Source organism: Antechinus flavipes, chromosome 6 (genome assembly GCF_016432865.1).
Source record: "Antechinus flavipes isolate AdamAnt ecotype Samford, QLD, Australia chromosome 6, AdamAnt_v2, whole genome shotgun sequence".
Classification (NCBI taxonomy): Eukaryota; Metazoa; Chordata; class Mammalia; order Dasyuromorphia; family Dasyuridae; genus Antechinus; species Antechinus flavipes.
The window spans coordinates 110,428,314-110,446,953 of NC_067403.1; the positions used below are offsets into that span (position 1 = coordinate 110,428,314).

The window sequence follows — 18,640 nt, forward strand, 5'->3', positions numbered from 1 at the left end:
GCAGCAGGAATATACAGAAGGATTATAAAGAGAGACCTTAACATCACTGAAAACCACAATGCTGTGGTGACTGACCTAGAGCCAGACATACTGGAGAATGAGGTCAAGTGAGCCTTATGAAACATTGCTAACAATTGCTAATGGAGGTGACAGAATTTCAACTGAGCTATTTAAAATCCTAAAAGATGACGCTATTAAAGTGCTGCACTCAAGCATGCCAACAAATTTGGAAAACTCAACAATGGCCACTGGATTGGAAAAGATCAGTTTACTTCCCAATCCTAAAGAAGGGCGATGCCAAAGAATGTTCAAATTAAAGATTTTTTGCGCTCATTTCACATGCTAGCAAAGTTATGTTTAAGATTCTGCAAGCTAGGGTTCAGCAATATGTGAACTGAGAAGTAATAGAAGAATGGCTTGTTTTTAAAGAGGCAGAGGAACAAGAGACCAAATTGCTAACATTCACTGAATGAAGCAAGGGAATTCCAGAAAAACATTTCATTCTGCCTCATTGACTACATAAAAGCTTTTGTTTGGATCACCACAAAATGTGGCAAGTCTTCAAAGATATGAGAACACTGGATCATTTTAGTTGTCTCCTGAGGAACTTGTATTCAGGACAAGAAGCAATGGTTAGAACCTAACATGGAACAACTGATTGTTTTGAGATTTGAAAAGGAATACTACAAGCTTGTATATTTTCATCTTATCTTTAACTTACATGCAGAGTCCATCATATGAAGTGCATAATAAATGTATGTCTATGAGAGTTAGGCCATAAAAAAAAAAAATTGAGTGCCACAGAATTTGTAATTGTACATTGTGGTGCCAGATAAGACTTTTGAGAGTCCTTTGGAACACAAAGAGATTAAATCAGTCAATACTTGAAATTAATTATTCACAGGAAAGTCAAATACTGAAAAAGCTAAAGCTTATTCTGGTCACATAATGAAAAGGCAGGACTAATTGGAAAAGTTTGGAAAAGATCGGAAACGATTGAAGGCAAAAAGAAAAAGGTATGATGGAAGATGAGATAGATTATATTATTGAAATAGTGAAAATGAGTTTGGACAGCCTTTGGGAGATAGTGAAGGATAGAGGGACCTAGCATGCTAAGGCTTATCAAGTCACAAAGTGTTAGATGTTACTGAATAGCAACAACAAGAAAAACAAGAAGCCAGTATATAACCAAGAGATTCATGAAATGCAACAAACTCTGAATAGCCAGGAGGCTGTATGAGTATGAGTATAAATTTAGAGCAGGAAGGGACTTTAGAGGTCTTATTAGGGATAATTCCCTTTTCTCTTTAAACAGAAACAGGTCCAGAAAAGTTAGTGATTTGACTCAGAGCCACACAACTAGTAAGCTATCTGAGGTAGGATTCAAATCTAAGGTTTTCTGACTTTAAGACCAGTTCTCTACTTCAGCACAGAGTTTGTTGTAATCAAGAAGGACTCTGTTGAAGAGTGCTGATTATTTGTGCTGATTAAAAATTTCCTAGGGAAGGAAGAGAAGCAAATTTAGATTGATGAATGATATAGAGAAGAAATGACTAGAGAGGAAGAAGATTACTTTATAATTTAGAAAAGGCTATTAAAGAAACAAAGAATAAAAACAGTGTCAGATGCTTCAGAGATGATAAGGAGGAGGGTGTGGATGGAGAAAGAGTCACTCAATGTGGGCAGCAAGAGGTCATTAATACCCTATAAGAGAACAGTTTCAATAGCATGATAAAAAATGAATCATATTCTAGGGGGTTAAGTGGTAGGATGAATGTGAAATGGTAGGAGAAAGAGAAAATTCCTTCATCCCACACAAGCTTTACCCCATATCCCCTTGTGTTGGGCATAAATAATTTCCTTATTTAAAAATATGGGCCATGACTTGTATCAGAAATAAAGAAGGCAGCTTGGATAAAAAACAAATGAACCCCAAAAAGTGATAGGTACAGTGGAAATAGCACTAGCTCTGGAGCTGGAGGCCTGTCGTTCAATTATTCCTCAGTCACTTTTTGTGCCTCATTTGTAAAATGATGGTGGATGATGAAAAACATGGAGACAGAAGATTCTTAATATTTCTATCAATTCTAAATCAAAGACAGTAGTATGCAAACATCTGTAATTGATAGTATAATATTTTAGTGATGGGAATTATTGAAGTTATTGAATAAGAAATGGTTTCCCTAGGTCCTGACTCCATTATTTGGCTTAACTAGGAAAATTTGCCAAATTGAGCTTGATTTTGCCCCCAGGTTCGGCATGAGTCTCAATGAAAGACATCTGAGGCAATGTATTTCCCAGCTAAGTATTTGAGGAAATGATGTAACTCCATTCATGTTGATTATTTTATATTTTGTATACCTGCACATTTTGAGTTTGCCAAGGAGATGTAGAAGTTCCCTAGCTTTCTCTTTTCTCAATCTTCAGGGAATTGACCTGGACTCTAGAAGGCTGGATTTTGACTGACAAGGAAGAAAGGAATAAGCATTTATCTAACACCTACTATGTTCTAGAAACTGTGAAAGCACTTTACAAACATGATCTCCCTTGGTCCCCATAATAACTCTAGAGATAGTTGCTATTATTATCTTCATTTTATAGCTGAGGAAACTGAGGCAGATAGAGATATGCCTAGGGTTACACAGCTAGTAAATGTCTGAGGTTGGATTTGAACTCAGATCTTCCTGATTTCAAGCTGAGCACTAACTCTGTCCACTACTCCATCTAACCACGTCATCAGCAAGACACTTCCTATCATTATAATGGAAAGAGCTGAACTGGAGTCCTGATGAAGAGTAGGAGGATACTACCCAGTAATTGTAAGTACTGAGCATTCTATACTTCTTTAAAAATCTTATTCGATGCTCCCAACAACCCTGGGAAGGAAAAAAACTTCTGGTGACCCTGCTGGAAATGCACAGAGAATTCAGGAGCTCTTGCTACTTCTCAGCTGCGTCCCTGCTTTCTCCTTTGTCCTTTCCTGGGTCATTTCCCCTAGAGTGTTTTTGCCTGGGAAATGCCCAGCTGGAAGGACTGTGTACAAGGTAGCTTGGCTGCTTGTCAAAGCAGGGAAATATATGAATTATATAATACAAAGTATTGAGCTGTTTGTAACTGACATGCAACAGACAAATGAACTAAATGGCACTAAAGTTTCTAGAAGAGGAATCTCAATTTTCCCCTGAGAAATCCAATCAGTAGATTTTCCCTTCCTATTCACTTCTAGAGAATGAACATTCTTTTACTAGAAATCATTCCTCCAATCTCTACGATTATTCCCCCCCCAATGCCTTGGGATATAGAAGCCCAACCCCGTTTTTGATAATCTCTTGGCCTTTTTTTATTGTCTTTTGCTTTCTTTAACTTCATTCTAAACTTCTGTCCTTGGTGACATAGCTTGCTAACATCCTCTCTGTAGTCTTTTTAAAATCTGTTGATGAATCCCTAATGTATACACATAGGTCTCTTTGAATAGTTGCTATTTTTCTTTCTCACCGAAATCATTTGTATTGCTTTAAATTAAGTATAGTCAGGGACAGAGACTGTCTTCTGTCTTATCTAAACTTTCTATCTCCCACAACAGCAAAGAACTCTGCACAAATAGATATTTAACAAATGTTTTTGAATCTTATTGAAATGTAGCATGTTAGAAATGTTACTTTCTAGAGATTTGCTTGGCACAGTGTGGGAAACCTCCATTTTTACAATATGAGGAAAAAATACAAAGTATTTTCAGTAGAGATTTGAATTTTCTTGTGGAAAGGCAAAGTATCTCTTCATTGCCTGACAAAAGATCTAAAGACTTCATCTAACTTTCTTATTCCTGCTGTGAACTACACACCAAAAAAAAGGGCCTATTTTTCTGCACTCAATAATAGGATGCTCAGTACAGTGCCATATACCCTTCAGGTATTTAGCAAATGTTTGTTATGAATGATTGGCTAGCCACACATCTGATGCACACTAAGAAGTTTCATTTGCACATAAATCTCTGAGATTCCACAGAGATTGATAATAATTCCAGGGGAAAAAAACACAAAAAACTTTGCTTCATCTGAGCAGTTGAAATCTGCCCAATTGGCGTTTGGATTTTATACTAGCTAGTCATTTGTTATAAAGATCTGTTATCAAAATAATACAAATTAAATCCACTTAGATCTGAAGTTAGTTCATTATTTGTTGAGAAAGAATTTCCCCCTACAACATCACCTGAAGTCACTTCTGATCCATCCCATTTGGCTTTAAGTTTGGATTTCCTATTAAGTTTTCAAGTATTCTTTTAAAGATTGCCACACTTATGGAAATTCAAGTTTCCAGGGATTGGTTATTGACAGTCAAGATTTTCTGTTTAAGGTAAAATAGCACCCATAAACTTCTGATAGTAGGAAGGATTAAAACAACATTCTGAGAAATATATCTTTAAATTCACAGGATAGGGAATGTAGTGTAGTGTAGGAAAAAGAAGCCCTCATATATGAAGTGAAGAACTGAATAATAACTTTCATTCCACCATTAAATTATTTTGGGGCAAAAATCATATATTTCATCAGAGCCTTGGTTCCCTAATATTGAAATTGGAGAAGATAATATACTTTGTCTGTATTAGAGTTGCTGGCAGGGTCAAATGTGAAAGCATTTTGCAAACTGTAAAGTGCCATATGGGCAGCTAGATTCTGTAGTGATTAGAGTAGATAGTGGCTTAGAGTCAGGAAGATCTGATTTTAAATCCTGCCTCAGACACCTAATAGCTGAGTGATCATGGGCAAGTCATTTAACCCTGTTTGCACTAGTTTTCTCATCTGTAAAATGAGCTGAAGAAGAAAATAGGAAACCAAGAAAACCCCATTTAGGATTGGGAAGAGTTGAACATAACTGAAATGACTGAACAACAACAATAACAATATTCTCCCTTGAAGACATATCTTATCATTGGGTTATGAGGTCCTTGAAACCAGGAACTAACTGTCTTTTGCCTTTCTTTGTATCTACATTGCTCAACAATTGTAGTCACTTAATAAATATTTATTGATTGTTTATTAACATCATCACAAAGAACAGTGAATAACCAATTATAGGGAATACATGGGAGAGGAATATATGAGAAAAATATGTGTCCAGAAGGAAATGAGTAGAGGGATATATAAAGAATATATATGGAAGGGCACATATGAAGGGATCATGTGTGGTCAGGGCATTTGTATGGAGGGGCAACTTTGCAGGCCTACTATGTGATATTATTTTTAGGATGCTCTGGCCAGACTTGCTCCCTACTACATTACTGCTGGATTCATGGTCTCCATTGTATACTCCTTTGTTGGATCATTGCTCTACCCTCTGCTGCTTGGCTGGACATTGCTCCAACTAAACATGAGGTCTGTGTTGGGAATTGTCAGGCCCAGCCCCTCTGGGCGCATGGCCATAGATTTTCTCTTTATTTCCAGCTTCTACCTTCAATTGAATCCTTTGGCTATAGTCTCTCCTTTTTCATGAGAAAAGTGGGCTTTACAAGGCTCTTTTAGTTCAAAAGCCAGATTTAATTAAAAAAATTGTTCTTTTAGAAAAGCAGCTAGCTTTATGCCTCTAATATAGAACCAACAACCCCGGGGGGAGGGAAGGAGAGAAACTCTTTTCACTTTTGTTTTCCCTTTTAGAGTGGTCTACCTCTTCCTTTCTAGAGTCTTGACTAGAAAATGATTAAATCCCTTCTCCCAAACAATATAACCCAGTTGTATCCTTCTAACTAATTGATGCCCTCAGGTTTAATCTTTTTTCCTGGTTACTGGGCTTTGCATCTCCATGAGCAACTCACTGGAGGATCATGATGAACATTCCTTCTAATTCCTATTTTTAGTTATGCCTGGTAAGTATTTATGTAAAGCTATTCACTCAATAACTGCCAAATAGTTCTAAGGTTTGAGGTTCCCCAGTTTTTCTAACTCCAAACCATTTATACACTCAATCTCTTTTGCAATAAAGGGATAGGAAAAAGGCAACTAGACAAACTCTAAGCCCAGGAAGTAAGTTCAATCATTTCTATTATCGGTCTAACCATATTTCTCTCCATTCATAAATGCATAAAGTCAGCTAAAGCTTAAAGTAGTTTTAAACTCATCTTTTCAGAAAGAACGTGGCTTCTCCCATGAAAAATGTCTTGGGAGAAAATAGAGGCCTTTCTTTAATATTAACTGTTTGACATTTTTGACATTTTTACATTTTCCTGGCTGTTTATAGACAAGTTGAAATTTCAATTCACCTCAATTTCAACTTAATACTTGTAACTATAAGAATTTATACGAAGTGATCACATATTTTAAATTAAATTACCTGAAACAACTCAATAACTAATGGAGCTTTGTTTCAAAAGATACTAACTGACTGGAATCTTCTATCCAAGGACTTCAGTATTGGGGTGGTTCTCTTTTTCCCTCAAGAAACACACTGTTGTGGAAATCTTCTTTATAGTTGTTTAGTGCCTGAATTCTCTAGAGTTCTCAAACTTGGGGTTATCAAGAAGTTCAAGAAATCTTTGTTCTCTAGGCAAAAGGCTAAATTCTGTGAACATATTATCTATGGATTTATTTCTAAATCCCCCTCACTTTTTACATAAAAATCTGAGGTTCACAAGCATTATGCATCGGAGAGGGCACATAAAATTGACTTTGCCTTGACTGTTGACACTTATGTGATAGGTAGCCATGGTCTCTAGGGTTCAGTTAGAAGTGTTTTCTGTGTAAACTTTCCATGGAGATATATGCTTCTCAGATGCCTCCAAACAGAGACCCACATACTATAAACTATACATTAGAAGAGAGAGAGAACGAGAGAGAAGAGATGTACATGTATATATACTTTTTATTATATACTATAACTACTATATTCTATACTATAGTATGTACTATATATTATATTAAATAGATATATACACACATATATGCTTTTTATTAACTAGTATATTTTATCTAGTATATAATATACTATACTATGTACTGTACATTATATTAGAGATATATAAACACATATATGCTTTTTATAATATACCAATACTATACTATGTACTATACTATCCTATGCAGCATAATATCACCAGTTTTTGAGGAAATTCACCATAGCACCATCAGCTTTTGAGGGAATTAATCCTATTTAGCACGGGTTCTTATTCCCCCTTATAATTGTTAAAGCATGGTAATTGGGTTACAGTGGTAACAAGTAAGGAGGCAGTTAAATTTGGGGAACAGGAAGATAAAAACTGTGCAAATAACCCTAATGAGGACAGCACTCCTATACCACTATGAGTCATTCTCTTAACTATTTGGTGTTTTGATTCAGTTTTAGGGCAAGGAAGAAATTCAAAATTACCCCTGGCCACCAGAACTCCTGAACATTGGGCTATCTCAACAAAGCATCATCCATTTTAGATAAGAGTTAGAGGTCTTATACAAAGCACCTTTATGCTCAGTTATGTATGGCCAGTGATGTCATTGCTCTCAACAGTCTTATAATTTGAGCAGGAGTCTAGCATCACTAGGTATTTCTCTTTGATCTTGATTGGCTTGATACTTTCTGTCCAAAGCTAATAGAGGCTTTTATACTGTTTCCAAGAGCATGAAAGCCAGCAAAAACCAGTCTTGAAAACAATCAGCCTTTAAACATTACAAGATAATTCAATGGCTATCTCTAAAGAGAATATGCCCTTCCATGTTACACCAAGGCAATCAGAGTATAAAATTTAACTCATCTAAGCCCAGAATCATAACCAAGAGGTTACCAAATTATAATGTCACGCCAGAAATGGATCAATAGTTGCTGTCTTAAAGTGAGAAATGGCTTGTACAGAGCAGATAAAGAGAGAAATAATGACAATATTAACAATAATAATGATAATAGCTACTATTTATATATTATTTTCTTTGCAAAGCCCTTTACATATGCTATCTGATTTGATTCATGCAACACTCTTATGAGATAGGTGATATCACTATCCCCATTTTACAGATGAGAAAACTGAGGCTGAGAGAGATTAAATGACTTGGCTAAGGTAACTTGCCTATTAAATGTCTGAGACTGGATTTGAATTCAGATCTTGAATTCTTGGACTTGAGTTCTAGCACTCTAGCCACCTTACCTAGAGGTTATTCCAAGGATGCCAAGTTAGGTGGGGGATGCTAAATCTTAATTTAGCATCTAAGACACAACAACAAGGACAGGTAGCCATGGATATGTCAAATCAGGAAACAGGTAGTCTGTTGAAAACAAGTTGCATAGGCTTCTGTTGCTTATATTAGCCAGGTCTTTGGGACCATACAGCCCCAAAGCAGGTCAAACTTGAGCTCTTTGATCAATGTTTAGCTCAGTCCAATCCACCATAGTAGCAAAAGTGTTTTAGAAAGTGGATGAGTAAGTGAGTCACCTGAGACCTTTCTGTGTCAGAACAGTGAAGGTTTGAGGATGTGGTATGCATGAATGACTTTCCTTTTACATCTGTATTTGTGTTGTATTCCCCCATGATGTTTGTAAACTTGCCGGAAATTTTGTGCATCTGACTGTATTCTGAACTTGCCTGAGATCTTAGCAGATTAAAAGAAAAACCACAGGGTTTAGTAGAGAATGTGTCTCTGTCACAACTATTTAGAGCTGATTCCTTGACATCACTTTATCAGTCCCTTCTATATTCGTGGGTCCTGAAAATGGTACTAATGAGGACACTGCTTTCATCTAGCTCAGTTAGCCTCATAATAAGAAAAAAATTACCTCTGCAGCCACACACTGCACCCATAAGATCTGTCAACCATATCTCATTGACCTATGCTTTTGACTACAGAGAAAGCAGGACAATTTCAGAATTCATGTGGCTTTAATAACAACCTATCATTGATATTTCAAATGGTAAGGCCAATTGCCTCATTTTTGTCTATAAATATACCTATAGATCATAGTTTTAAGCTGGAAGAGATTTTAGATCATCTGGTCCAAGTTTCTCATTTTACAAAGGAGGAAACTCAGACCCAAAAGAGACTTGTTAAAATTACTTGTTAAAGCCACATAAATGCTTAGTATCAAGTCCTGAGATCTAAGCTTTTTTTTTCCCTACTATATTCTCTCCCCTTTCCTTCTATCCCCAATTTCCTTATGCCTGAACTGGACCTGTTTGAAAGAACCTCAAGTGAATATATTTTATTTGTTCTTTAGTTGTTTTTCAGTCATGTTCAACTCCTCCTGATGCCAGTGTTCTCTAGCTCATTTTACAGATGAACTGAGGCAAACAGGCTAAGTGACTTGTCCAAACTCATATAGCTAGTAAGTGTTTGAAATCAGATCTGAACTCAGGAAGATGAGTTTTCCTGATTCCCAGCCCAGTACTCTATCCACTGTACCACTGCCTACCCTAAGTATGCTTTACAACTCAATAAAAAATATAAAGTTCTCTACAATTTTAGATGAGAGAATATGTAGAATCTTCTGCAAACCTTAATATGCCATACAAAAAGCAACTAGGTGGTCCTTCAGATAAAGTGCAGGATGAAGAATCAGGAGAACTTGATTCAAATTCTGATTCAGGCACTTTATTAATTATGTGATTCTAGACAAATTATTTAAATCTCTTTCCTCATTTTCCCCATTTGGAAAACAAGGATAATAAAAGTTTTGCCTCCTAATGTTGTAGAAATGAGTTAATATTTGTAAAACATTATATAAATGTTAGTTATTATTACTAAAATATCCATCACCCAAAGGACATTCTACCATCACAGATGAAGATAGAGAATCAAATGGTCTGCTGGCTATGATGGAGAATAAAGTTCAGAGGGCCTTGCCACTTGATTGTTTTTTCTTTCACCCCTTGAGAAATGAAAAATGCTTGGACTACAACATATGTGATTACTCCTAAACATGGCAGACTAGTTCATAAGAATAGAATCTGTGAATGATCCTGTTTAGAATTCTAAGATTATGGTTTCCTTGACAACCATAGGCACTGTTTTATAGTTTTGTCTTTCTACACCTACTTTTAACTACTATTATGGGTTTGAGAATGTACAAATTTATATCTCTAAAATATTTTTACATGAATATCTATTGATAGATGTAATAATGTAATATTTAATATTGGTAAGAATTATTATTTATTATTATAGGCTACTTCTTTTACCAAGAGAATAAAATAGCAAATTTATATTCCTCCTTGAAAGTCACTAACTTCCAAGTGACCTGAAGGAAGAATGGTAGAGATTGTATAATCCACTACCTAGGGACTGCCCATGAGGTAACCTCCTTGGGCCTCAGTTTTTTCATCTGTAAAATGAAAGGTTTTAGCTAGATGATCTGTAAGGTCCCTTCCAGTTCTTGATCTATGATTCTGTGTTATGGCTACATATATCTCATAATGCATAACATATCTCTATAAGGAGGAATAAACAGGCAGCTGGCTTTTAGATAGATCAGATTTGCAGACATTCACCTTTCATCCAGACTCAGGAAAGGGAAAAATTTAGAGGAATTTTTTTCAATGCCCAAATAACTCTAGCTTCTTTTTTTGGTTGCATTATAACTGATAAGGACTTGTTAAAAGATACAAATATATCTAAGCAGATCTTACTGTATGAACCTTTTATTCATACTTTGTAAGGGCATTACATTAGGGCAGGGACATTTTTGAGCTTTAGGGTATTTGATATACTTTGTCTCAGGGACCTGAGCTTATAATTTAGTGTGTGGAGAATAATATATGTGTATGTCATTATATTACATGATACATGGATATTATATTATATATATATGTATATATATAATATCAGTCTGATATATTTTACATGTTTATATATTATACAAATGTATATATAAATATAAATTATATCAATATATTTACATATAATTATCTCATTTGCTCCTCAATCAACCCAATGAAGAAGGTGCTGTTACTATCTCCAATTACAAAAGAGGAAACTAAGACTTATTGAATAACTTGTCCCTGATCAAACTTCTGGTAAATTTCTGAGGAAGGATTTGAAGCTTCCTGACTCTGAGTCCAGTATTCTTTTCACTAAACTACGCTACCTTTCTGGGTTGTGTGATCCTGGACAAGTCAATAAACTTTTTCAGCTACAGTAAAATGGGGATATTGATACTGTTCACTTCATAGGACTGTTGTCAAGGATAAAAGGAGATAATATGTGTTAAGTGCTTTGTAAATCTTAGAGGACTATGTAAATGCTAGCTACTACTATTTCTTCTCCTAACAGAATTAAGCAAATAATTATGATAAAAAGTAAAATGTCAAACAGGTATTTAAAAAAAGAGTTCAAAAGGAAGAACTCTGCTTCTGACTGCTGTGATTGAGGAAAGCTCTTGTTTCTTTATTCAAACAACTTATTTGTAATAACTGAATTTAAAACCTACAACTCACATTATCCATTAAGTGAAAATAAAGTCATTCCAAAGCCGTCTCCCAATCAATGAATCCTACGGTCATAGACAGCATCCTAGGGGTATATCAGACTCCCTCTGCTGTTCAAAAATATATCCCCAATACTGCACTTTGAATCCATGATAGCTCTCTTGCAAAAATTCAGAAGAATCAATAAGCATTCACCTTCTTGATAGCAATAAATGGCCCCCATTTGTTCTGTTTAATTTTAACTTCTTGAGTATTTTCTCCCAGTGACAAATATCTTGAAACATCTAATTTGCATTCCCAGAGCTGAAGATGAAATCACTAAAGCATTAGCAGACCAAGGAAGATGGCCAGATCCAGCATCTTGGAGTCCCAGAAATAGACTGAATCTTACCCTATGATGATTGTAGCTCAGTGTGGTAGGGAGCAACATTCTGGGCTAATGGACAGGTGGCCCCTCCTCCCAACTTCAGATCTCTGCATTTGATATGGCAGGAGAAGCAGCAGCAAGACCTGGCTTTGATCTTCCTTTCCTCTGATCCTGGGCCAGACGTCAGTCTCTGGCCCTAGGACAGGTGCAGATGAGAGAGGGCTTGAATGGAGATAATCAGCTTCAGTGCCACCTTCAAGGCCTAAAGTGTACTTTGACTGTGACCTAACAGTGGGTATTATGTACATCTTGGGCTCAAATAAACCTATTGGCCTAAGCTTGATACTTCAGGGGTGCTTGCCAATTGGTTTATGTGCTTTTTAATGCATAATATCTCAATAATGAGAGGGTTTTATTTTTATTTTCAGGATTTTGATTTTCTTCAGTTCTTATGGATTTGGTAATCTTCCCCCCCCCCTCCTCACTTGACAGGTGAAATCCACATATAGGATCTGCCTGCCCAGGGAAAATGTATTGTTATTCAGCCAAAATATCATTTTCCAAAAGTCATTTTAACCATCTACATGGCACATGACAAAGCAAAAATGGATACACTTGTCTTCCTGCCCAACCTAGCTCATCAGTATTTCCACTGAGTACTTCTTTATGTACTCTGCTTCTGATTTATTAACAACAATCCACAATGAATTTAGTAAGTTTAGTCATTCTGAAGTAAGGAAATTTCTCTTAAGGGATTATATGTCATAAGTAGCAAGAAGGCAGGAGTCTAGATACTTTGTATTTATTAGGTACACTCTAAAGAACTCGGGGTACTATCTAAATATTATGCAATGGGCAGCAATCATTAATCTCCTAAGGTAGGAAGGGCATTTAAAAAAAATAAATCACATTATTAATTGCTTTGCCTTTGCTTTAGTCTTAGGATAGAACTTCAATCTGGCCAATGATACTTATATTAAATGATTTTCTCTACATATGGGATATGGAGAAAATTACTTAGAATTGTATGCATGAAATAAAGAATTAAAAAGTAAAATATTGTGGAACAATGCATAAAAAACCTTGAACAACAAGTTAAATATTGTTAAATTTTGGATTTATGATTCTTATAATTTCAGTGTAACTGACAAGTATTTTTTTTAACATAGAAAGGGACATAGAGGTCATTTGGTTAATGATTAAATAATCATCTTGTAGGTTGTGAATAATAAATTAATAAAATATTGCCTTAAACATTTATACAATCAAAAAAGTTTTCTTAATTCTTTAGAAATCATTCTTCTATCAGGTACATAATGATAATAAATTCTACCAGACATTTCTCTGCTGGAAGGCAAAAAAAGACACCTTGATACTTTGACAAATTTTGGATCACAATGTTGTGGATCATAGAATGGAACATGTCCATGCTTAAGCATTCTGAGTAAACCTTATCTATTTCTCATATAAACAGGTCACATGGGCTCCATGCAATGTGCTAGGAGCCTTGTTCTATTTTTTTCATTATTAATGAGGATATGTAGATTAAACATATAGGCTAAGGACAGATTATCCAGCAAGAGATGATAACCTTTATTTTTTATGCTAGTTGTATATATATATAGGGTGAATTTTTTTATACTACATTTCCTATATTCAGTAAATATAGTTTAATTAATTCTATATCTGTGATGTGTCATAGCCTACTCATTTCTATTATCACTCAAACAAGAAACATTTTTTTTAAGCACCTGCTATGTGAAGTTACTATGCTAGGCACTGGAGAGACAAAGAACAAAATGAAACAGTACTTGTCCCGAAGGAACTTATATTCTATCATAGGAAAAAACCTATCTATTATAATACCTATTCCTTCTTTTAAAAAAACCTAGTAGCAAACATAATAAATGGATCTTTCCTTAACTGATAAATAGTATTTATTTAAAAGCAAGAGTAGCTAAAAGGAAAATTATAAGCCAGAGACATTTTTAATAAAATCTGGGGTAAATTAATGATGTCTATTATTATCAATATCATGTGATATACTGTAAATGCCAGACATAATAATAAGACAAGAAATAGAAATAGAAGAAATAAGCATAGCTAAAGATGAAAAATCATGTATCTTGATGATATGATGATTTAGAGAATTGTAGTCAATTAAAATGACTGAAACATCAACCAACAAAGTTACAAGATATGAAATAAAGTGAAATAAATAACCAGCATTTCTATGTATTTCCAACAAAACTCAGCAAGAAGAGAAAAAAAAAGAAATTACATTTACAATAAGTACAAGATACATAAGATACTTAGGAGTCTATTTGCCAATAAATACACCAAAACCATATGAATACAGCTACAAAGCATTCATTACACAAATAAAGACAACCTAAATAATTGAAGAAATATTATTGCTCATGGGTAGGCTGAATCAATATAACAAAATGATCATCTAAATTAGTTAATTTCAGTGTTGTACCAATTAAACAGGCAAGGCATTTATAAAGAACTCAAATAATAAAATTATTGTTGGCACAAAAGGTCAAGTATCTTCAGGGAAATAATGAAAAAAAGAGGAAAGGAAGGGAATCTCCAGTATAACATCTCAAATTATTCTATTAAAAATAATCATCAACAACAATTTGGTTAAGAAATAGAGAGGTCTCAAAGAAATACTAAAGAAGGGAAAGGGACCTGTATGTGCCAAAATGTTTGTGGCAGCCCTGTTTGTAGTGCCTAAAAGCTGGAAATTGAATTGATACCCATCAATTGGAGAATGGCTGGGTAAATTGTGGTATATGAACGTTATGGAATATTATTGTTCTGTAAGGAATGACCAGCAGGATGAATACAGAGAGGCTTGGAGAGACTTACATGAACTGATGCTAAATGAAATGAGCAGAACCAGGAGATTATTATACACTTCAACAATGATACTGTATGAGGATGTATTCTGATGGAAGTGGATTTCTTTGACAAAGAGACCTAACTCAGTTTCAATTGATCAATGATGGACAGAAGCAGCTACACCCAAAAAAGAACACTGGGAAATGAATGTAATCTATTTCCATTTTTGTTTTTCTTCCCGGGTTATTTTTACCTTCTGAATCCAATTCTCCCTGTGCAATAAGAGAACTGTTCAGTTCTGCAAACATATATTGTATTTAAGATATACTGCAACATATTTAACATATATAGGACTGCTTGCCATCTAGGGAAGGGGGTGGAGGGAGGGAGAGGAAAAATTGGAACAGAAGCAAGTGCAAGGGATAATGTTGTAAAAAAATTACCCTGGCATGGGTTCTGTCAATAAAAAGTTATTATAAAATAAAATAAAAAAGAAAGAAAGAAAATGAAAACCAAAAAAAAAAGAAAAAGAAAAGAAATAGAGAGGTCTAACAATGGAACAAATTAGGTACAGTATAGTATATAGAAGTAAATGAGCATAAGGGTCTAATGCTGGAGAAACCCAAATATCTAAGTTATTAGGGTAAAAACAATTTGATAAAAACTTTTGGGAAAACCAAAAAGCCATTTTATATAAATTAAATATAGACTAATGTCCTATAATGTATGAAATAAGCTTCAAATGGGTATACCAAATGTCAATTAATTGGCAGGTAAAACTGCCAAAAAAGGAAAATTTAAAACTCTAGAGAAGCTGTGGGAAAACAGGTACATTAACACACTTTTGAATCTGTGATTGATCTAATCATTCTGGAAAATAATTTGGAATTATGCCCCCCAAATTATTCAATTTATACACCCTTTGACCCAGTTAAAACAATTCAAGGTCTATACCAAAAGAGATCAAAGAAAGAGGAGAAAGACACATATTATGATAGTATTGAATTCTAGGGGGGTTGTTCATCAGTTTGGGGGATAATGACTAAATTATGCTAGATGAATATGATGGAATTTTATTGCACACGAAAAAATGAATAAGGGGATTATTCAAGAGAAATTTGAGAAGACTTGAATGAACTCATGAAAAATAAAATAAGAACTAAGAGAATGATATGTATAATAACATTGTAAAGATAATTTTGAAAGTCTTAAAAACTCTAATCAATATAATAATCAACCATGATTTATATATATACACATACATATACATACCCCCCCACATACATATATATGATAGCTATTACAGGAAATTACTTTGCTTGACCATGTGTATTTGTTTAAAAGGGATTTTTTCTTTGCATTATTGTTGTTCAGTAATTGCAAGATTACTTAGGAAGATTAATCTTCCTGATTTCAGCCCCAACACTCTATCCACTATGTCACCTAGCTGCCCTATTCCTTCTTTACATAGAAGCTGCTAATTGGTAGTGAAAAGATTGGGCCTGCCATCAGGAAGACTTGAATTCAAAATCTTGCCTCAGAGACGTCTTAGCTGTATGATCCTGGGCAAAATTAGCTTTCCTTAATTTCCTCAATTTTAAAAAGGGGATCATAGTAATACCTATTCAGAGTCATTTTGAGTTTCAAATGAAGTGATATCAATAAAGTGCAGTGCCTGTCACATAGTAGGTGCTTAATAAATGCGCATTCCCTTCCTATTTTCAAAAAAGGAGAGGAAGTTGGGAGTGAAAGAAGGTAGATTTTAAATTTTTTAAAAAATAAAATTTAATTTGAAAAAGCAAAGAAAATATCTTATATTTTGGTATGAAGGCTCTGTTTAGTTTGTAAACTTTGGCCTCTTTTTTTTTATTTTTGAACTACAATTTGTATTTTTCAGTTATTTTCCCCAATGTTCATTTTTGTGTTGAAATTATTTACCATTAAAATACATATAGATACAGTGAGAAATATAGGTGATATAAAAACAAATCAATAGAAATTTATTTTGATTTACATGTTTTAATTTGGAGGATTGTATTGAATTTTTCATAAAATCTTTCTTCTTTATCTAGTAATAGTTACCGGCATATGTGCTGTATAAGTAATTTTCATGGTGATCTTTTTTGCAAATATTTATCATGAGTATTTCAATAGGAAATAACCAAATGCTCCATGAAATGTTATGTCTTGTTACTTTTGGTTGTTCAACAAAAATAATTCCAACTCTCTTATTTGCTTCTCTAGGGAAAAAAACTGCAAACAATTCTTTCATTTAGCTTCAACTACTTAAATAGTAGTCGATGGAAGGACATCCAAAAATATATTATAAACTTCACTAGACCCATGATCTCATCAATGTGGGCATTTCCTTCATTGGTACAGATCATCTTCCATCCATGTATAATAAAAGAAGATTATTCAAGAAAGCCACAGGCCTGCCTGGTCCCAATCCATATGAAAACTTAGTGATACTGCTTCTGGGAAAGAGAGATCTTTGCACCTTCACTTAAGAGAAGACAAATATATCTTATACTTGTATCACCTTCCTTGTGTTGATTTAAAAAATAAGTCTTTCAATTGATTATTGGAAATCAGCGTATATATAAAAAAGTTTGAGCAGAAGCTCATACTCTTCCTTGTCACTGAGGCAAGAATTTCTTTTTTTTTAAATAGTATTTTTCTCCCAAATATATGCCAATGTAATTTTCAACATTCTTTGAATAATCTTGAGTTCCAAATCTTTCTCCCTTTCCCCCTCCTCAAGATATCAAGCAATCTGATATAGATTAAACATGTGCAATTCTTCTATTTCCACATTTATTATACTACACAAGAAAAATCAGACCAAAAGGAAAAAACACAAGAAAGAAAAAGAAACAAGCAACAAACAACAACAACAAAAGGTGAAAATACTATTCTTTGGTCCATATTCAGTCTTCATTGTTCTCTCTCTTCTTGTGATTGGTCCTTTCCATTATAAGCCTATTAGAATTAAAGCAAGAATTTCTGTGAGCTTCAAAGAAGAGAATCCTATCACCCATTTGGATGACCTGTGTCTATGAATACAGGGCACTCCTCTATCTTCTGTTCCTTATGTTTATACTTTTCTTATTGTAAATGATTAAGTATCTGGACATGGAAGAGACCAGGGTTCAAGTTTGTGAGATCTTAATGGTCAGGGGAACCTTCTGAGGTGTTGCACTGAAGTGGGAGAAAAGCTTCTGCTCTCCTTAACAGCTGTATCCAGTGAGGACCCATCTCTTGGGAGCAACTTGCTTGACCCAGACAAGCAAGGAGCCAGCCAGCTGAGCAAGGAAGTGAAAAATCCACTGGCTAAATTGCACCAGCAATGAACTTGGTGGGGAGTACACAAAATAAAAAATGGACTGCCAGGTCCAAGAAAGTAACTCTTTCCAGGTTGGGAAGTGGGGAATGTTCTTCTCTTTAACTGAGTGGCTGTGTAGAAGGGAGAATAGAGGGGTGTGTGTGTGTTTTGTGTGTGTGTGTGTGTGTGTGTGTGCGTGTGTGTGTGTTGTATGTGCTGTTCTTTTGTGTTTGCTATACCTTCTCAGTAAGTATCTCTCTGTAAAAGCTAATTGATGTTAATTGATTAAATGATACTGGAAAACATATTGGATAGGGCCTGATCAATAGCATTGCCCCTAGAATTCTGAATGCAAAAGTAATAACAGTCCTGTGGGGGTCTGACCTGTTAATTAGAATGAGTTGGGATAGTGAGCCCAGATCCTGTGTAGCTCATGATTTCTCAGTCTTGGGATTCTTGTTTATGTCCTCCCATAGGCTCTCTCCAGAAGATCTGGCCAACAGGCTGAATGCCTTCCTCTGGGCTTTTTTAGAGTATTTTGAAGATAAAAATTCAGCATTAGGGGGACCCATCTTTTATGCTTCATTTTTCTCATGTGCTTTCTTTTTGAATCATACATATCCCCTCCACTTGTTTGAAGATCATCATTGGGGATATGTTGCAGATCATTTGGACTGCTTTACATCTTTCCATTGTCTTTTGATTC

The 18,640-nt window shown here is 34.8% G+C and overlaps 1 protein-coding gene and 1 long non-coding RNA gene across 2 annotated transcripts in view; one reads left to right on the forward strand and one right to left on the reverse strand.

Moving 5' to 3' along the window:
- ASB5 (ankyrin repeat and SOCS box containing 5) overlaps positions 1-11,988 on the reverse strand; it is a 90,427-nt gene extending 78,439 nt beyond the window's left edge. Inside the window, exon 1 of the mRNA XM_051967379.1 lies at positions 11,784-11,988. The gene's annotated coding sequence lies outside the window, so the exon portion shown is untranslated. The remainder of the gene's footprint in view (positions 1-11,783) is intronic.
- Positions 1-18,640, forward strand: part of LOC127541982 (uncharacterized) — a 77,599-nt gene that overhangs the window by 45,077 nt on the left and 13,882 nt on the right. The gene's annotated exons all lie outside the window — the stretch shown is intronic.